The sequence below is a fragment of the Zeugodacus cucurbitae genome, chromosome 6 (genome assembly GCF_028554725.1).
Source record: "Zeugodacus cucurbitae isolate PBARC_wt_2022May chromosome 6, idZeuCucr1.2, whole genome shotgun sequence".
Classification (NCBI taxonomy): domain Eukaryota; kingdom Metazoa; phylum Arthropoda; class Insecta; order Diptera; family Tephritidae; genus Zeugodacus; species Zeugodacus cucurbitae.
In genome coordinates, this window is record NC_071671.1 from 41,644,001 (window position 1) to 41,661,889 (window position 17,889).

Genomic DNA, 17,889 nt, shown 5'->3' on the forward strand with positions numbered 1-17,889 from the left:
ACGGAAGGAACTCGTCTCATTTTTAAAGCGGATGGTGACTGGCGACAAAAAATGGATCACATGCGACAATATCAAGCTGTCGAAAGCAGCTTTAAAATCGACAAAAAGGTGGTGTGTGTCGATCCTCTTTTCACGGGTCTACTCCAAGATTGATGCATGCACCTAGTAAGTTCTTCGCCGCCGTATTTGAATAACTCGGCCGGTAATCTATCGGCCCCCGCCGCTTTGTTGTTCTTCAAGCGGCTAATTGCTATTCGATTTTTTTCATGGTCGGGTAACATCTGTTCCATCGTCGTCGATTGGGAATCGGGTTCGCCATCTCCTGGTGTTGTACTGTCACTGCTATTCAGCAGGTCGGAGAATTGTTCCCTCCATAATCCTGGACATCGGTTACCAGATTACCACTTTGTTCTCTACATGAGAATGCTCCAGTCTTGAAACCTTCGTTAAGTCGCTTAAGTCTTTCATAAAATTTTCGAGCATTTCCTCTGTCGGCCAGCTAATGCAAATGTGTCTCGCTTCTCTCTTCAGCCTCCATATATACAGTGACGAGCATAACTGTAACAACCCACAGTGATATTCTAAAATGACGACGGAAAAAAATAAACAACGATTTTAAAGATTCTATTTGTGTTTTCAATTAATTGCAGGCTTAGCTTTATGGAAATCACAAAAAATGGTTATTTAATAACGATTCAATATGTTTAACAGTAATTACTTAAAAAAACTCAATGTTGGATTTCTTAAAGTACCTGTACCTCAACGTTGTCCACACACAACATTTCAACAAAAAAATTAACACCCAAATTGAGTAAGGCTACTGGAGAATAGTCGCCAATGTAGTTGCCCTGAGTACTGAAGCTAGATTTCATATTACGATAGGCTATCAGGCTCAATATTCTAGAATACGCAGAATATAGCCCTGACCTTACATATTTGACAATTATTTTGAAAGTACTTGTTATGTTTACTATATTTTGTATATTTTCAAATAGATTTAAAAGATATTTCGGTATATCAAATAAAGCATTTTAATACTTGTTGGCCGCATTTAAATCCATCGACCGATCAACTGCTGTCCCTCCAGTTCGCAAGATTGGCGAAGCGATATGATTCTTTGCTGAAGGTCAGAAATGCCAAGGGAATGACTTCGGAATTTCACAGCCTAAATACAACGTCAATGAGTTTTAACTCTATATATATACTTAGTTGAAAGAAAAACGACTTTAAAATGTTACAGTATTGCCCGTGACTGTAATTATATATGAACCTTATATAGTGAAATCTTTTATAAAATCATTAATACATGCGATTTGTTAATAATACTGATAATGATTTTTCTTGTCTAAAGCCGCTTATCGATGCCATAGGTATTAAAATCCTAGTAAACCACTTACAAGTTTGTAAATCTTGTGAATTCCGTTGTCGGAAGGCATACGTACAACATACTTCGTAACCGATAAAAACATTTATGACGTCTAAATCTATACGGAAGTCATGTATATGGCGGATAAATAAACTACACGAGAACCTACCGCAACTAGTTAAATCAGTTTATTCCAGACTTCTTCGGCTTTCAATTGATAACCGACCAGTCAAATATGTTTGTTTAAATTAATAATGTTTACGATAAAATTCGTGAAGCCACTCGCTCTCTGAAACCATTAAACTATACGTTAACCAAACATATTGATGGTGTAGCCAGTATTGAAGACTTTTTACATCACATACCAAATGAAAATCTGTATAAGTAAGATAAATTTGTAAATAATATAAGTTTAAGATTGCTTTGACATATAACCTCTTGCAGACCTGAGCCCTTGGTAGTAGGAGGAGAGCAAACAGTAGCGATACTTTGTTCGTCGGGCACAACGAGTGTGCTCAAAGGTGTATGCATACCGAATTATTTGTTGAACTGTGAGCAGATGTATGTAAGACAAAGTATTCAATAAAATTTATAGATATACATATAAATATACATTAATAAGTATGATCTCTTTAGATTTGAAGATATAATTTTCACGAACAGCTGTTTTGATCGGTCTGGTGAAGAAGTACAAAATCTCTTTCATAGGAGCTGCGCCACGACATATCTCCGCCTTGATCGCTTGTCCAGCAACCACTACCGATAACTTAAGTTCCATTCGCTCTTGCCTGGTTGGCGGCGGCTTCTTCAGTACGTCGACTTTACAGCAATTGTGGGGTTTATTTAAAAATGGTAAAGGCCTTTTTGGTTATGGCATGACAGAGGCTGGTGTCGTGTCGATGAACTTTGATTGATGAAGAGGGTACCAATTTGTCACCGAATTAAATTGGTGAGGTTTACATAAATACTGGACATGTCTGGAGTGGATACTATGGTGATCCAATAGAGACTAAACGTTTTCAACATTCGGATGGTTGGTTGCAGTCCGGTGATCTCGGTTACTTTGATGATAATAATATATTGTATATTGTCGATCGTAAAAAGGACATAATCAAATATCAGGGTATGCAATACTGGCCTTATGAGATTGAGCAAGTGATCAGGAGCTGCCTGAAGTGGCGGATGTTTCTGTGGTGGGTGTGTATGATGAGAGGCATGGGGATGCTGCTGGTGCAGTAGTTGTGCCTCGTTATGGTGTCAAGCTCACGAAGGAGCAGCTGAAGGATCATGTTTGAAAACGTTTACCAGTGGATCTTAAGCAACTGCATGCTGGTGTGATTTTCGTCGATTGTTTGCCCCAAAATACTAATGGTAAGACACTAAAAAAGGATGCGCAGGCCTTATTTGAGAATAAATAAAATTGTGAACATTTAAAGAAATATGTAAAATTTTAGTAAATATAAGTGATACACAAGTGATATGTAGATTGTATCTATATTTCGGATTTTTAGTAGCTATATTCTGCAATGAATAATATTTTTTTTTTAAGTTTTTTTTTCGAACATCGACTCCAATTATTTAAATTTAGGAGGCTAACTTCGAGAATTGGAAAGTATTATTTTTTACCTATGACTAAATCTCTTGGAAAAAATTAGTTTTGTCCAATCCCCAGAAAAAATAAAAGTAGATTTTGTTTATGATGTTAAAGTATTGAATGACTTGTGGTTACTACCGAATGGTAAGTTCTAATTAAAATTACAAATGCAGTATATACTGATTACATCCTCTCATTTACCTATTGCTGTAGACGCTATGTCTCTACTCTAACAACAATCCAAAGATTAATCAAGAACTAAAATAGGAAAATGTTTTAGTAGGAAGAAAACTATTTCGGTCACTATATAAACAATATCTCTAGAAACTTGTTATCTTTAGTGCCGTAATCTTAAGCAAACTTACCAATTTAAGCATGGTATTATTGACATTATTTCAAAACTGTTTCGTCTAGGCGTGAATGGGTTTTGTAGCTTATCTTAATTTAACTTAAGAGGATGTGTTTCTGTCTACAGTCTTAGCACGTGTACCATATTACCCACTTTATCTCAGTACGTGACAGTTGTAGTTGTACGACAATCTATTTGTATGGAGTCTAAATTTTGTTTGGACATAAAATGATGAATCAGCAAATTTTGTTGTATTTTATGAAAACAAATTGGGGTGATGATTACGAAATCAGGTGTAGAGATTGGTTCTGAGGTTGTTCACCTCTTGGAGTTACTTTTTAAGCATTTTATGGCCACCTAATAATTTGAGTAGTCAAAATATCTCTGCACTCGATTTAAATATACAGTGGAACTTCCATAACTCGAAGATCTCCATAACTCGAACTTTTGAATTGGCAATAGCGTTTAGAAATCAAATTTCATACAAATTTCCTTCCTTAACTCAAACTTCATTAACTTGAAGTTCTCCATAACTCCAACTCTTGAATTAGCAATAGAAGTCAAATTTCTTACAAATTTCCTTACATACATAAATCGAACTTTTTGACCAGGGCACAATACAAAATTTAAAATTAAACTATCGAGGCAGAATTTTAAAAGTGACTTTTTATATCGTAAGGAGGCAAACAAAAAATATGAAATTATACTTATGGATTACATAAATCATTTAACAAATGCATGGAATACACACGTCAAGAGCCAAACAATAGCAAACTGCAACAAACAAAATTACAAAATCATCGGTCCTTTTTTAACAAGTTTCACACAAAAATCTTTCGCTTGTTGTTGTTGTTGTCGCAGGGTAACAAAATGCTATGTTGTGCGAATGAAGTTGGTTCGGCAAGAATAGCAAGAAATATGGCGGAGAAATAAGCAAATGAACTGAAGACTCGGAGTAGTCAAAAGTATTTACACACATTTTTTCAATTGTCCTCTAATGTTTAACGAAAGACCAAACATTTTGACTAAAGTTTTGGTCAAGGCTGTGCGGAGGTCAACTTGATTTGTTTCATTTAAAACTTTTGTAGGTAAAGATCCTTTATGAAATGGAGAATTATCCTGTTGTAAAATGTAGTCAATAGTTGGAAAAGGCCGACGGACCACTACAATGGCATGGTGATGTCAATTCTGATATATCCGGATGATTTAGGGTCCCTAAATTAGTACCAAATCTCCAAAACAAAAGTAAGGAAAATTTCCCCAAATAATAAAAAAATCAAAAAATGTCACTCCCGACTCTATTTAGCGTATAAACTGCATTATTCTTCTTCTCACGTGGTAAATGCATAAAGAATTTACTAAAGAAGCCCTGGAACTAAAATTCAGCCTTATCTGCCCACGACAGGCTTTAGGATGTATTTTAAGGCATATCGCTTTTTTGGTTTCGGAAATAAAGCTTTTTTGGTTTGCACAACGTAGGTATTTATGTTACTATTTTTAAATGTCCTTAACAGTGTAGCATCATTGACTGTTCATGAAATATGCTGATTCGATGCTGCTGCAATAATAACAGGACTAATTATGGGATTTTGTATGACAGTTACTACTAATATTCTGCCTTCTCTTTGAGTTATCACAGGTTTCCGCCCAGTTATCTTTAAATCGCCCTTGTAATATTTCGTGTCCTTCTTTTTAATAACATTATAAGCAGTATCCATCAGAGTCTTAAACTTAGTAACAGTCTCCAATCTAGTTATAATCGATAATCCTTTGTTTTCGACATTTTATTTACCAATTTTTATATTTTAAGGCTGAGTTAGGTTGTTATGAATGCAATGGAATCCAATTACTACTCTGGCTTAAACCAAATGCAAGTATAAAGGCTAAATCGTGTGTAAATACTTTTGACTACTGCGAGTCTTCAGTTCATTTGCGTATATCTCCGCCATGTTTCTAGCTTTTTGTGCGAAACTTGTAAAAAACGTCCGATGTGTAAATATGTCCGTATGTTTTAAAGTATGTTCATAAATGAAAATTCTATTACTAAAAGTCTTTCTAACTCGAAGTTTTTTTGTGGATTATGGTGATTCGAGTTAGAGAAGTTTCCCTGTATTTATAACGAAGGGTTTAATATTGTTTATGAATCGTCATTCGTTATTACGAGTACATATCCTACAAGACTCATAGAGTATTGGTTACTTGACTCTCTCAAGTCACATATGGAATTTATAATTGTTTGCTGACCTGACAGCTTGGAGATGTAGAATGAATCATGCCAAATTTTTATACTCTCGAAACAAAGGTTGCTAAGAGAGTATTATTTAATATTAAAATGTATCAGGATGACGAGATCCTTATGTACCCCATTACACACCATAAGAATTGATATAATCGGATGATAATCACGACCACCTCCCATACAAAGGTTAGGTTGAAAACGACTAAAAGTGCGTTAACTCACTAACGGAAATCGTCAAAAACACTAAATTTTACAGAAGAAATGGCAGAGGAGAGCTGCACTCAGATTAAAAAAATGGAAAATGGGCGTGGCGTCGCCTACTTATGTGTCCAAAACCATTTCTCAAAAACTTCCCGACCGATTTCAATGAAATTCGGTACATAATATTTTCTTGACATCCTGATAACACCTACCTAATTTTTTACCGAAAATATCGGTAAATCTCTCAGATATTTGAATGTAATTCAGACGATTTTTTTTTTTCTAATAGTGGGTCTCTGTTCCAAAAATTATTAAAATCGGGTCATAACTTTCCCTAGCTCCCTTATACCAAATTATAGGTTATCTTGGTGGTGAAAATGAGTGAAATCGTGAAAGTAACTTTTTGCCAAATGTATGGATAAAACTAAATCAATAAATTGCGAGAGTATAAAATGTTCGGTTGCACCCGAACTTAGCATTTCCTTACTTGTTGGTAATAGTTTTTAATCGGCCTTGCAATAAGAGAACGAACGTTGTCATGATGGAAAATGATTTGTTTGGTTTAGTCGTAGAGTTCGTTTATTCGGCAATCGTTCGCTTCAAATTGATAAGTTGTTGTCAGTAGCGTTACCCATTAATGAATTCACCCTGCATTAGAAGTTCAATACAACACGTCCCTCTGATCTTACTCAATACAGCGCGTTGCCTTGGCGTCATTAATATTGCGTTCTGCTGTTGATTTGGCTGGATTTTAAACGTTTTATAATGGATGCATGAGTTACTCCCAAATAATACGTGACCTTTTGAGGCTTATCAGAGAATGCGTGAACTCTGTCATTAGTTATATAGTAGTCGTACAGTAGAATCTTTTCATCGTAAAATAACTATGTATTTACAAGCTAAGCTGGGTTTATTTGAATTTTATTGTAATCAAACAACTCAAAGTCCATTGTCCTCAAGTCTGTCAATTCACTAGAAGCATTTTTCAATGGCACTTTTTGGCAAATTATTCATTATCTTTATGGAATAACTTAATTTAATAACTTTTTAACTGCTTCCATACATTACATAAAAGTGTCAACGGTAATTATGAAATCTTTGTATATTGCTCAGATGTTAGGGCTTGACTAATTTGATGGTTATTTGCCGAAATAAACAATAATCGTGTAAATATATTTATACTCTCGCAACAAAAGTTGCTAAAGAGAGTATTATAGTTTTGTTCACATAACGGTTGTTTGTAACACCTAAAACTAAAAGAGTGAGATATAGAGTCATATGTACCAAAGTGATCAGGGTGACGAGTAGATTTGAAATCCGGATGTCTGTCCGTCTGTCCGTCTGTGCAAGCTGTAACTTGAGTAAAAATTAAGATATCTTGACAAAACTTGGCACAAATATTCCTTGGCACCATGAGAAGATCAAGTTCAAAAATGGACCATTGCCACGCCCACAAAATGGCGATAACCAAAAACACATAAAGTGTCATAACTAAGCCATAAATGAAGATATTAAAGTAAAATTTGGAATAAAGGATCGCACTAGGAGGGGGCATATTTGGATGTAATTTTTTTGGGGAAGTGGGCGTGTCCCCGCCCACAAATCGGTTATTTGTATTTAACTCGCAAACTAATTAAGCAATATAAACCAAACTTTCTGCAGTTGGTTCTCTTACATACCCCACCACACACCATGAAAACAGTTGAAATCGGATAATAACCACGCCCACCTCCCATGCAAAGGTTAGGTTGACAAGTAAGGAAGGGCTAAGTTGTGCTTACTTTATATATTGTAAAGTAAACAATTCAGATCGTCTTCAAAGTTCTGGTATATAGGAAGTAGGCGTGGTTGTGAAGCGATTTGGCCAATTTTCACAACATATTATTGGAAGGTAAGGAAACTACCTTTTAACCTGATGCTGGAAAAAATTATAAGAGCTGCAGAGCTAAACCGAGAAGGTACAATCTTCTACAAGAGTGTACAGCTCCTGGCGTACGCCGATGATATTGATATCATCGGAAGCAACAACCGCGCCGTTTGTTCTGCTTTTTCCCGCATGGATAAGGAGGCGAAGCGAATGGGTCTGGAGGTGAATGAGGACAAGACGAAATATCTCCTGTCATCAAACAAACAGTCGGCGCATTCGCGTCTTGGCTCCCACGTCACTGTTGACAGTCATAACTTCGAGGTCGTAGATAATTTCGTATACCTGGGAACCAGCATCAACAACACGAACAATGTCAGCCTCGCAGAATAACTCTTGCCAACAGGTGCTACTTTGGACTGAGTAGGCAATTGAACAGTAAAGTCCTCTCTCGACGAACCAAAATCAAGCTCTACAAGTCGCTTATCATTCCCGTCCTGCTTTACGGTGCAGAAGCTTGGACGATGTCAACATCAGATGAGACGACACTAGGAGTTTTCGAGAGGAAAATTTTGCGCAAGATTTATGGTCCTCAGAACATTGGCAACGGCGAATACCGCAGACGATGGAACGATGAGCTGTACGAGTTATACGACGACATTGACATAGTTCAGCGAATAAAAAGACAGCGGCTACGCTGGCTAGGTCATGTTGTCCGAATGGACGAAAACACTCCAGCCCTGAAAGTGTTCGATGCAGTACCCGCCGGAGGAAGCTGAGGAAGGGGAAGGCCTCCACTCCGTTGGAGGGACCAGGTGGAGAGCGACCTGGTTACACTTGGGATCTCCAACTGGCGCCGAACTGCGAAGGAGAGAGACAGGTGGCGCACTATCGTCGATTCGGCTATAACCGGCTAAACGGTTGCAACGCCAATCACATACATACAAGGAAACTATTACGAACCAAGTTTCATTGAAATCGGTCGAGTAGTTCCTGAGATATGGTTTTTGACCCATAAGTGGGCGACGCCACGCCCATTTTCCATTTTGTAAAAAAATCTGAGTGCAGCTTTCACCTGCCATTTCTTATGTGGAATTTAGTGTTTCTGACGTTTTTCGTTAATGAGTTAACCCACTTTTAGTAATTTTCAACCTAACCTTTGTGTGGGAGGTGGGCGTGGTTATTATCCGATTTCAACTATTTTCATGGTGTATGGTGGCGTACATAAGAGAACCGAGTGCAGAAAGATTGGTTTATATAGCTTAACTGGTTTGCGAGATATATACAAATAACCGATTTGGGGGCGGGGCCACGCCCACTTCCCCAAAAAAATTACATCCAAATATGCCCCTTCATAGTGCAATCCTTCATACCAAATTTTACTTCCATAGCTTTATTTATGGCTTAGTTATGGCACTTTATGTGCCGATTTTGCTCATTTTCGAAAGCAACCTTCCTATGGTGCCAAGAAATAAGTGTGCCAAGTTGCATCAAGATATCTTAATTTTTACTCAAGTTACAGCTTGCACAGACGGACGGACGGACGGACAGACAGACATTCGGATTTGAACCCCACTCTTCACCCTGATCACTTTGGTATATATAACCCTATATCTAACTCGTTTAGTTTTGGGTGTTACAAACAACCGTTATGTGAACAAAACTATTATACTCTCTTTAGTAACATTTGTTGCGAGAGTATAAAAATTACTAAAAGTGGGTTAACTAACTAACGAAAAACGTCAGAAACACTAAATTTTGCAGAAGAAATAGCAGAAGGGAGCTGTACTCAGATTTTTTTACAAAATGGAAAATGGGCGTGGCATCACCCACTTATGGGTCAAAAACCATATCTCAGGAACTACTCGACCGATTCGAATGAAATTCGGTATATAATATTTTCTTGACACGATGATAACACGGACAAAAAAATGGGCGAAATCGGTTCACAACCACTACTACTTTCCTTATAACTCAATTTTGAAATCCATCTTATTCCTTCACTTTATAATGTAAACATAAGGAACCAATGAAGACAACGGAATAAAACTTTACACAATTAGTGCATATCATCTCTGGCTTCACTTGTGAAAAAATTGTCGAAAACGGACCATAACTTTTCAAGGCCTCAGATATCGAACATGTTGAACTCAGCGCCTAAGGATAAATTTTAACCGAAAATATGGGTAAATCTCTCAGATATCTCAACTTAATTCAGAGGAAATTGTTTTCTTCTAATAGTGTGTCTCTGTTCCATAAATTATTAAAATCGGGTCATAACATTTCCATATACCTCATTGTAGGTTTTTCAAAAGTATCTTCTCCTAGCTCCCATATTCCTAATTATAGCTTTTTCAAAAATATGGTGAACTTTATTCCGCATATATGTATTGGTTAAATTTCTTCAATAAATTGCGAGAGTATAAAATGTTCGGTTGCACCCGAACTTAGCCTTTCCTTACTTGTTTATTCTACGGTCGTTCATATCGCCATGCGAAATAATTAAGGGAAATGTTAATGAAATGTTATACTATCGCTAGAATCGAAGCGGAATTCACAAATCTTTGATTTGGGGTCATCATTATTATTTCAGCCCTATAACTTATGATATCCCATATAATGTCCATATAACGGTTTTATAAATAAAGAAAGGAACTTAAAATTTTCAAACTAAATATGGCGCGCTATTTATTGCCTATTGAAGGGTACATATGTACATATGTAGACCTAGCACCGATGGTTTTACGCCTAGTTATACCCTACAAAGCAAATAATCTTGTTCTAATTAGACTTCCAGACTTTTTTGGGAAAAAATTGTCGAAAACGGACTATAACTTTTCAAGGCCCCTGTTATCGAACATGTTGAACTCCGCGCCTAAGGGTAAATTTTGAAAATTTAAAGAAAGCTTAAAGAAAGGAGGAAAGAATTACAGTAGTTTTAAAGTGCTATACAAGTTGCTTCTTGTGCTTTCTCTTTAGTTTCTTTCTGATCCTGTTTAATATTTAGAATTATGGTAGATATCTATAGCGGTTGGTATAAGAATATACTGGCTGTGTTGACGAGTTTGAATGAAAAGAGGAGTTTTTGAAAAATATATTTGCAGAGACGGCAGTTAGAATCGCTGGAAGACAAATTGTTTTTGGATTAGGTGGGTGTGTAATCCGTTGCAATATTACGGGCACAGTTGTCCAACGCCGTGATTTGAACCCAAAACTCCATACATTATAGATCATTAAGACGTTATTTGTCTAGCTGTGTAATAACTATTTGTGCCATTTTGTCTGGACTTAGATTGAATATTAAACTAAGCGGATCTTTAGTGGTTGGATGAAAACTGGACAAATTCAGAAATCATGTTGCCATGTTAAATATTTGCAGATACAATTCATCAGATCTTCAATATCACCGCACCTAAAATAATATTTTGCGACGGTGAAGTTTACGAGAAAATTCACGTATCCACTCGCTCTCTGAAGCCATTATTCTATACGTTGATTAAGACAGTAGCGATAGTTTGTTCGTCGGGCACAACGGGTGTCTCCAAATGTGTGTGTATACCGAATTATTTGCTGAGGATTGATTATACGTAAGTGCTAGTATTCTATAAATGTGCCTATATATTCATATGTTTGCCATATACAGATTGGTAAACAGCGAAGATATAATTTTCACGAACAGCTGCTTGGACTGGTACAGTGGTCTGTTCACCACTTTCCGCTCAGCGAGCACAAGTTGTAAGCGTGTAATTACCCATAAGCCCTTCACACCCGAATACATGATCGGTCTGGTGAAGAAGTATAAAATCTCTTTTATAACAGTTGCTCCACGTCATGTATCCGCTTTGATCAACTGCCCAGCGGCCACGACAGGCAACATGAGTTCCATTCGCTTTTGCCTTGTTGGCGGTGGCTGCATTAGTCGAACTACTTTGCAGCATGTAAGAGGTTTACTTAAAAATGGTAAAGTTCCTTTTTGTTATGGCATGACAGAAACTGGTGTCGTGTCTATGAACTTTGACAATGAATATCCCTCCAGTGTAGGCAAGCTATTTAACGGCATTAAGACGCGTATTGTTGATGAAGAGGGTAACAATTTGTCACCGAATGAAGTTGATGAGGTTTACATAAACATTGGGCATACCTGGAGTGGATACTATGGTAATCCAATAGAGACAAAACGTGTTCAAGATGCGGATGGTTGGTTCCATACTGGAGACCTTGGATACTTTGATGAAAATAATGTGTTGTATATTGTCGATCGTAAAAAGGACATACTCAAATATCAGGGTATGCAATATTGGCCTGCTGAAATAGAGGAGGTGATCAACGAATTGCCTGAAGTGTCAGATGTCTGTGTGGTGGGTGTGTATGACGAGAAGCACGGTGATGCGGCTGGTGCAGTAGTGGTGCTTCGCCAAGGAGCTAAGCTCACGAAAGGGCAGTTGAAGGAGCATGTCAAAAAACGTTACCATTGGATCATAAGCAACTGCATGCTGGTGTGATTTTCGTCGATCGGCTGCCCCAGAATGCTAATGGCAAGACATTAAAAAAGGATGCGCAGGCCTTATTTGAGAATAAGTGAAATGGAGAGCATTTAAGTAAATAAGTACAATTTAAGTAAATGGAAGTAATGGATGTAAAAGAAGCTATGAGCGGGTGTAACTGACGATCTCGCAATTTACTTGGATCAAAGGCTTTGCAATTTTCAGGTGTGGGTGAAACTTTATATTAAACTAGGAAGAATAATATTAAAATAAACATACAATACAACATTTTATTTTCCACATAAATATAATTAATGATGTTTTATACTTAAAAGCAATAAGTATTATGAGCTAAAACAATCATATACAGTAGTTTTCCGAAAAAACGAATACTCGTTTTAACGAAAGCAGCTTATACGAGTAACGAACAAGCAAGTTGTTTACATTGAGTACCTTAAATAACGAACATCGGGGATTTATAAGTATTCGGTTTAACGAACTACATGAAGAAGACATATGTAGAAACAGTTAAAAATGAAATAAAACCGTAATAGAAACAATTTAAAACAAAACAGAACTTGAAAAAATTCAAAAGGAATGTAAAAAATGAAAAAAATTAGTACAAGAAAAACATTAAATTTGATAGAAAGCCTTAAAATTATTGATCGGAACCAAATAGAAGGATAAGTGTCGGAATTGTTTATAAAAATAATAATTTAAATGTGTTCACTGTTTCGAGTATATTCAAAAATAAGGTAAACCTTTTGAAAATGTGAGCTGTTGCTACAAAAAGGAACATTTCGTGGAAGAAATTCCTGTATTAGTCCATTTTGGAAGGATTTTGAGAAATATGCAGTAATTAAGTGGCACAAAAAGGCTAAGAGCGGCAAAGAAGAACACTGGCATTTTCTCAAAATTTATTATATTGATACTTGAATTGATTGAACTTCCGAGAGGAGCCATCAAATATAATTCAACGAGGTGAACGACGTTTAATCAAGTTTTTAAATCTAATATATAAAATTCTCGTGTCACGGTGTACGTTATTGAAACCGCTCGACCGATTTTCGTGAATCCTAGCGTGCATATCGGCTAGGGTGGAGAATCGGACAACATCTATTTTTCATCCTCCTAAATGTTAAGGGCGACCCACCCCTAAATTTTTTTAACTTTCCGCGAAGAAAATTAAAAATTTTCTAAAATAGGGAAGTTATTGGTTTTTGAAGTTCAAACCGATCTGGCTAATTTTGGTCTTGAACAAGTAAGGAAGGGCTAAGTTCGGGTGTAACCGAACATTTTATACTCTCGCAATTTATTTATTTAATTTCATTAATATTATATAATACACAATTTGACCCACATATTCGTCATATATATGGTATAAAATCCATTGAAAGTTTGAAACCCTAATATTAGGTTAGAAGCACCGAGGTCCTCATGTTCTATACATGGGGCCTTGAAAACCTATGGTCCGATTACGGCGATTTTTAGAATGGGGCTGCCACACTATAAACGTAGTATTTATGCAAAGTTCTGTTCCTATATCTTCACTAGTGCTAACTTTATATATTGTAAAGTCAACGATTTAGATCGTCTTATCGCCTATTCTTACAACATATCATTGGGATGTAAGGAAACTATTACAAACCAAGTTTCATTGAAATCGGTCGAATAGTTCCTGAGATATGGTTTTTGACCCATAAGTGGGCGACGACACGCCCATTTTCCATGTTGTAAAAAAATCTCTGTGCAGCTTCCATCTGCCATTTCTTATGTGAAATTTAGTGTTTCTGATGTTTTTCATTAGTGAGATAACCCACTTTTAGTAATTTTCAACCTAACCTTTGTGTGGGAGGTGGGCGTGGTTATTATCCGATTTCAACTATTTTCATGGTGTATGGTGGCGTACATAAGAGAACCGAGTGCAGAAAGATTGGTTTATATAGCTTAACTGGTTTGCGAGATATACACAAATAACCGATTTGGGGGCAGGGCCACGCCCACATCCCAAAAAAAATTACATACAAATATGACCCTTCATAGTGCGATCCTTTGTACCCAATTTTATTTCAATAGCTTTACTTATGGCATACTTATGACATTTTATGTGTTTTCGGTTTTCGCCATTTTGTGGGCGTGGTAGTGGTCCGATTACGACCATTTTCGAATTTAACCTTCTTATGGTGCCAAGAAATACGTGTTCCAAGTTTCATTAAGATATCTTAATTTTTACTCAAGGTTGGACGGACGGACGGACAAATAGACATCCGGATTTGAACTTTTCTGGTCACCCTGACCCTATATCTAACTCGTTTAGTTTTAGGACTTACAACCAACCGTTATGTGGACAAAACTATAATACTCTTTTAGCATTTTTGTTGCGATAGTATAAATATTCGTGGAAGGTCAGAAAAAGATTAGAAAGTGAGTAAATATGGAAAAATTGCGAGGAAGATATCAATAAGAGAATTTTATTTGAGTTGACAAGAAAAATATGAAAAGAGAAAACAAAAAAATAATATTTTGAAGGTTGTCATTGTTGCTTTGTTAAAATATTTTTGTTATTGTTCAATTGTATAAGGTTGTGTCGATAGCCCAAGACAACAATTTGTAAAAAATAAGGAAAGGCTAAGTTTACGTCCAACCGAACATATTACACACTCTGAAATTTATTGATGTAATTTTATTAAGATAACACACAATATGACCTATATATTCGGCATAAAGTCCAATAGAAAATCATCATATATAGTATATGAGGGCTGATGTAATTTCAGAACCAATTTCACTCATTTTCACCAAGGTTCCAAGGTTTCCAAGGTTAACGGGAATAGGCACCTGTTAGTAGGCAAACAAACGGCACATTCGGCCTTGAAATTATTGAAATTGCAAATAAACGAAACACCAGTCGTATTTTCTAAATATTCAAGAAGACGCTGGAGGTACTGCACAGCACTTTAAAAGATCTTGATTGTCGATGAACGTTTTCTGTGGAGCCAGGATTCTGTTAGCAGGTGATTTATGCCAGACTCTTCCAATTATTCCTGGATCAACTGTTACTGACGCGCTAATCGCATGCCTAAAGTCATTTAATTTGTGGCGACACATAAAGTATCGCCAATTAACAACTAACATATGAGTGTTTTTGCAACAATATCAAATTGCGATTGTAGAAGCAGTTGGGAATGGTAGGGTCGCAGTTGAAACCTCGATGGATTAATAGCATTCCCAACAGATTTCTGTCACTTCATGGCCTCGAAAGAGGAGCGTATTCATAGTGTTTTTCCTGACATGAAACCTCAATATGATAACCATAAATGACTGATTGAATGACCTATATTGGTGGTAAAAAAACAAAGATATCGATGATCTTAATGCGACAATTTAGAATTTCGGTCCAGGAGAGTTGACACAGCTACAAACCAGGATGACGTAGTCAATTATCCGAAACTATTTAAAATTGCCTGTACTATCACCACTCACTTTGCAATTAAAAGTAGTGTGAGTTGTCATCATGCTGCGTAACATAAATCGAACTCGAGTAATCAATATCGTCGCCGAAGCCAAGATTGGACCAACTTAATTTAATGTATACCTTAGCCACAACAACGTGTGGCCGCTAGTAGCTATATAAATTTTTGAGTATTTATAATGAAATAATATTTTGATTTCGTACAACGTGAATTTGCTTTTTAAACACATTACTTTTCTTAAAACAACATTTGAATTGTTCTGTTATGGTTTTTCTTTTTATCAAATCATTTAATAAAACAATTTATTAAACTGCAATTTCTGTGTTCTGGTATTTAACTCATTTTTATTGAAAAACATACCTCTAAGTGAGTACTCGAATTAACGAAAAATTCCATGTAACAAACAGACCTGACAATTAATGTGTTCGTTATTTTGGAAAACTACAATATATTATATGGTTTACAGCTTTATTATTAACCCAAACGACATTTCAACAGCTGAGATTTAAAAATTTATAAAAACAAAAAGTTAAAAATGTCTGAATATTATTTATTAAGAGAAGACAAAATAGTTTTTTTGATGCTAAATATGCTAAAAATGCGAATTAAAATCATGACATATTCGGCAGAATGGTTCATTTAACTCAAAATTTGTTCTAGAAGATTTTAGAAATAATGGTCTAAACTGCCTGGATGAACGCAATGGGACATTAAACTTAATATCAGACAAAAGGAATGAACTACAAACTAAACCATTCAGAAGTTTTACTAGGAATATTATACCTAGCATTTCTCTGCGACTAGTGAGTGTGGGAAGATTTATAAGTTTTAAACGACTAGTATACGGGGGAAGATTCAATCTTGAATCCTAATGTAAGTTGCCTAATTCAAAAAGTAGAAATTGTTTTTGAACGGACTCAAGCTTATCAGAATGGGATTGATAGCAAGGATTCCATACCACAGAACCATACTCCAATATAGGCCTTACCAATGTTGTAAAAAGAATTTTAGTAATATACGGATCACTAAATTCTTTAGACCAACGTTTAACAAAGCTGAGAGCACCTTTAGCTTTTAAGACAATTGAATTTACATGAGAATTAAAATTTTGTTTAGGGTCCATATTAACTCCTAAATCAACAAAGCTAAAAACTTGCTCTAAACTGAAGTTATTTATTACATAGGGGGAAAGATCAACAGTTCTACGGGAAAAGCACATCGTTTTACATTTTTTATCATTTTTGTGACACCAAGTAACTAAATTATTTAAATCCGATTGCAACTCAGTCCTTTCGTTATGAGAAGTATATGATTTAAAAAGTTTTACATCATCCGCATATAATAAAATTTCTGAAAACTTAATTACTGAAGGTATATCATTGATGAACAACAAGAACAGAATCGGGCCGAGATGACTACCCTGTGGAACCCCTGAAGTGACACTAATTGAATCGGATAATGTATTATTAAATAAAACTTGTTGTTTTCTGTTAGTAAGATATGAGGATACCCATTCAAGAAGTCTTGGTTGAAAACCAAGAAGATTCAGTTTTTGCAAAAGAATTGAGTGGTTTACTCTATCGAATGCTTTACTAAAGTCTGTATATATAACATCAGTATTCTTATTATCCCTAAAACCCATTGACACATGGTTTACAAATTCAAGCAAGTTTGTTACTATAGATTTCCCTTTACAAAATCCATGCTGAGAGAATGAAATTAAAGGAGAGATTAAGAAAGTTATTTGGTCAGTGACAATAGCTTCAAAAAGTTTGGGTATAGCTGACATTTTAGCTATCCCCCAATAGTTCTCAACAGATGATCTAACTCCACTTTTATGCAAAGGTAATATAAAAGAGTTTTTCCACATTGACGGAAAAATACCTTGTTTAAGAGATAGGTTAAAAAGCTTAGTTAAGGGCAGATAGATATATTTTGCGCAATTTTTAAGAAAGCTTGAGGGAATCATATCAGGGCCATATTTAAACGAATTTTTTAACGTAACTAAATAATTTAAGACATCTGTTTCAGAAATAATTGGTGTATTAATTACAGTACTCGGACATAACACTTGATGATATGGCACATTCATAGGGTAGATTGAACAATAATTGGATTTGAAGAATTCTGCAAACATATTAGAAATAATATAATTGTCACATGACATTGTTCATCGCGGACGTAAAATTTGAAATCCTGCGTTTGGAGTTAACGAAACCATAAAACAATTTCGGATTACGAATAATATTATTATTTACTTTGATTATGTAGTTTTTATAACATTTTTTTTAAAGATAGATTCTTAACAACATTTATCCT

General features: G+C 35.7%; 1 pseudogene; it reads left to right on the forward strand.

Moving 5' to 3' along the window:
- The first annotated feature begins 1,613 nt into the window (after window positions 1-1,613).
- On the forward strand, window positions 1,614-12,195 carry LOC128922551 (uncharacterized; annotated as a pseudogene).
- The last annotated feature ends 5,694 nt before the right edge of the window (window positions 12,196-17,889 follow it).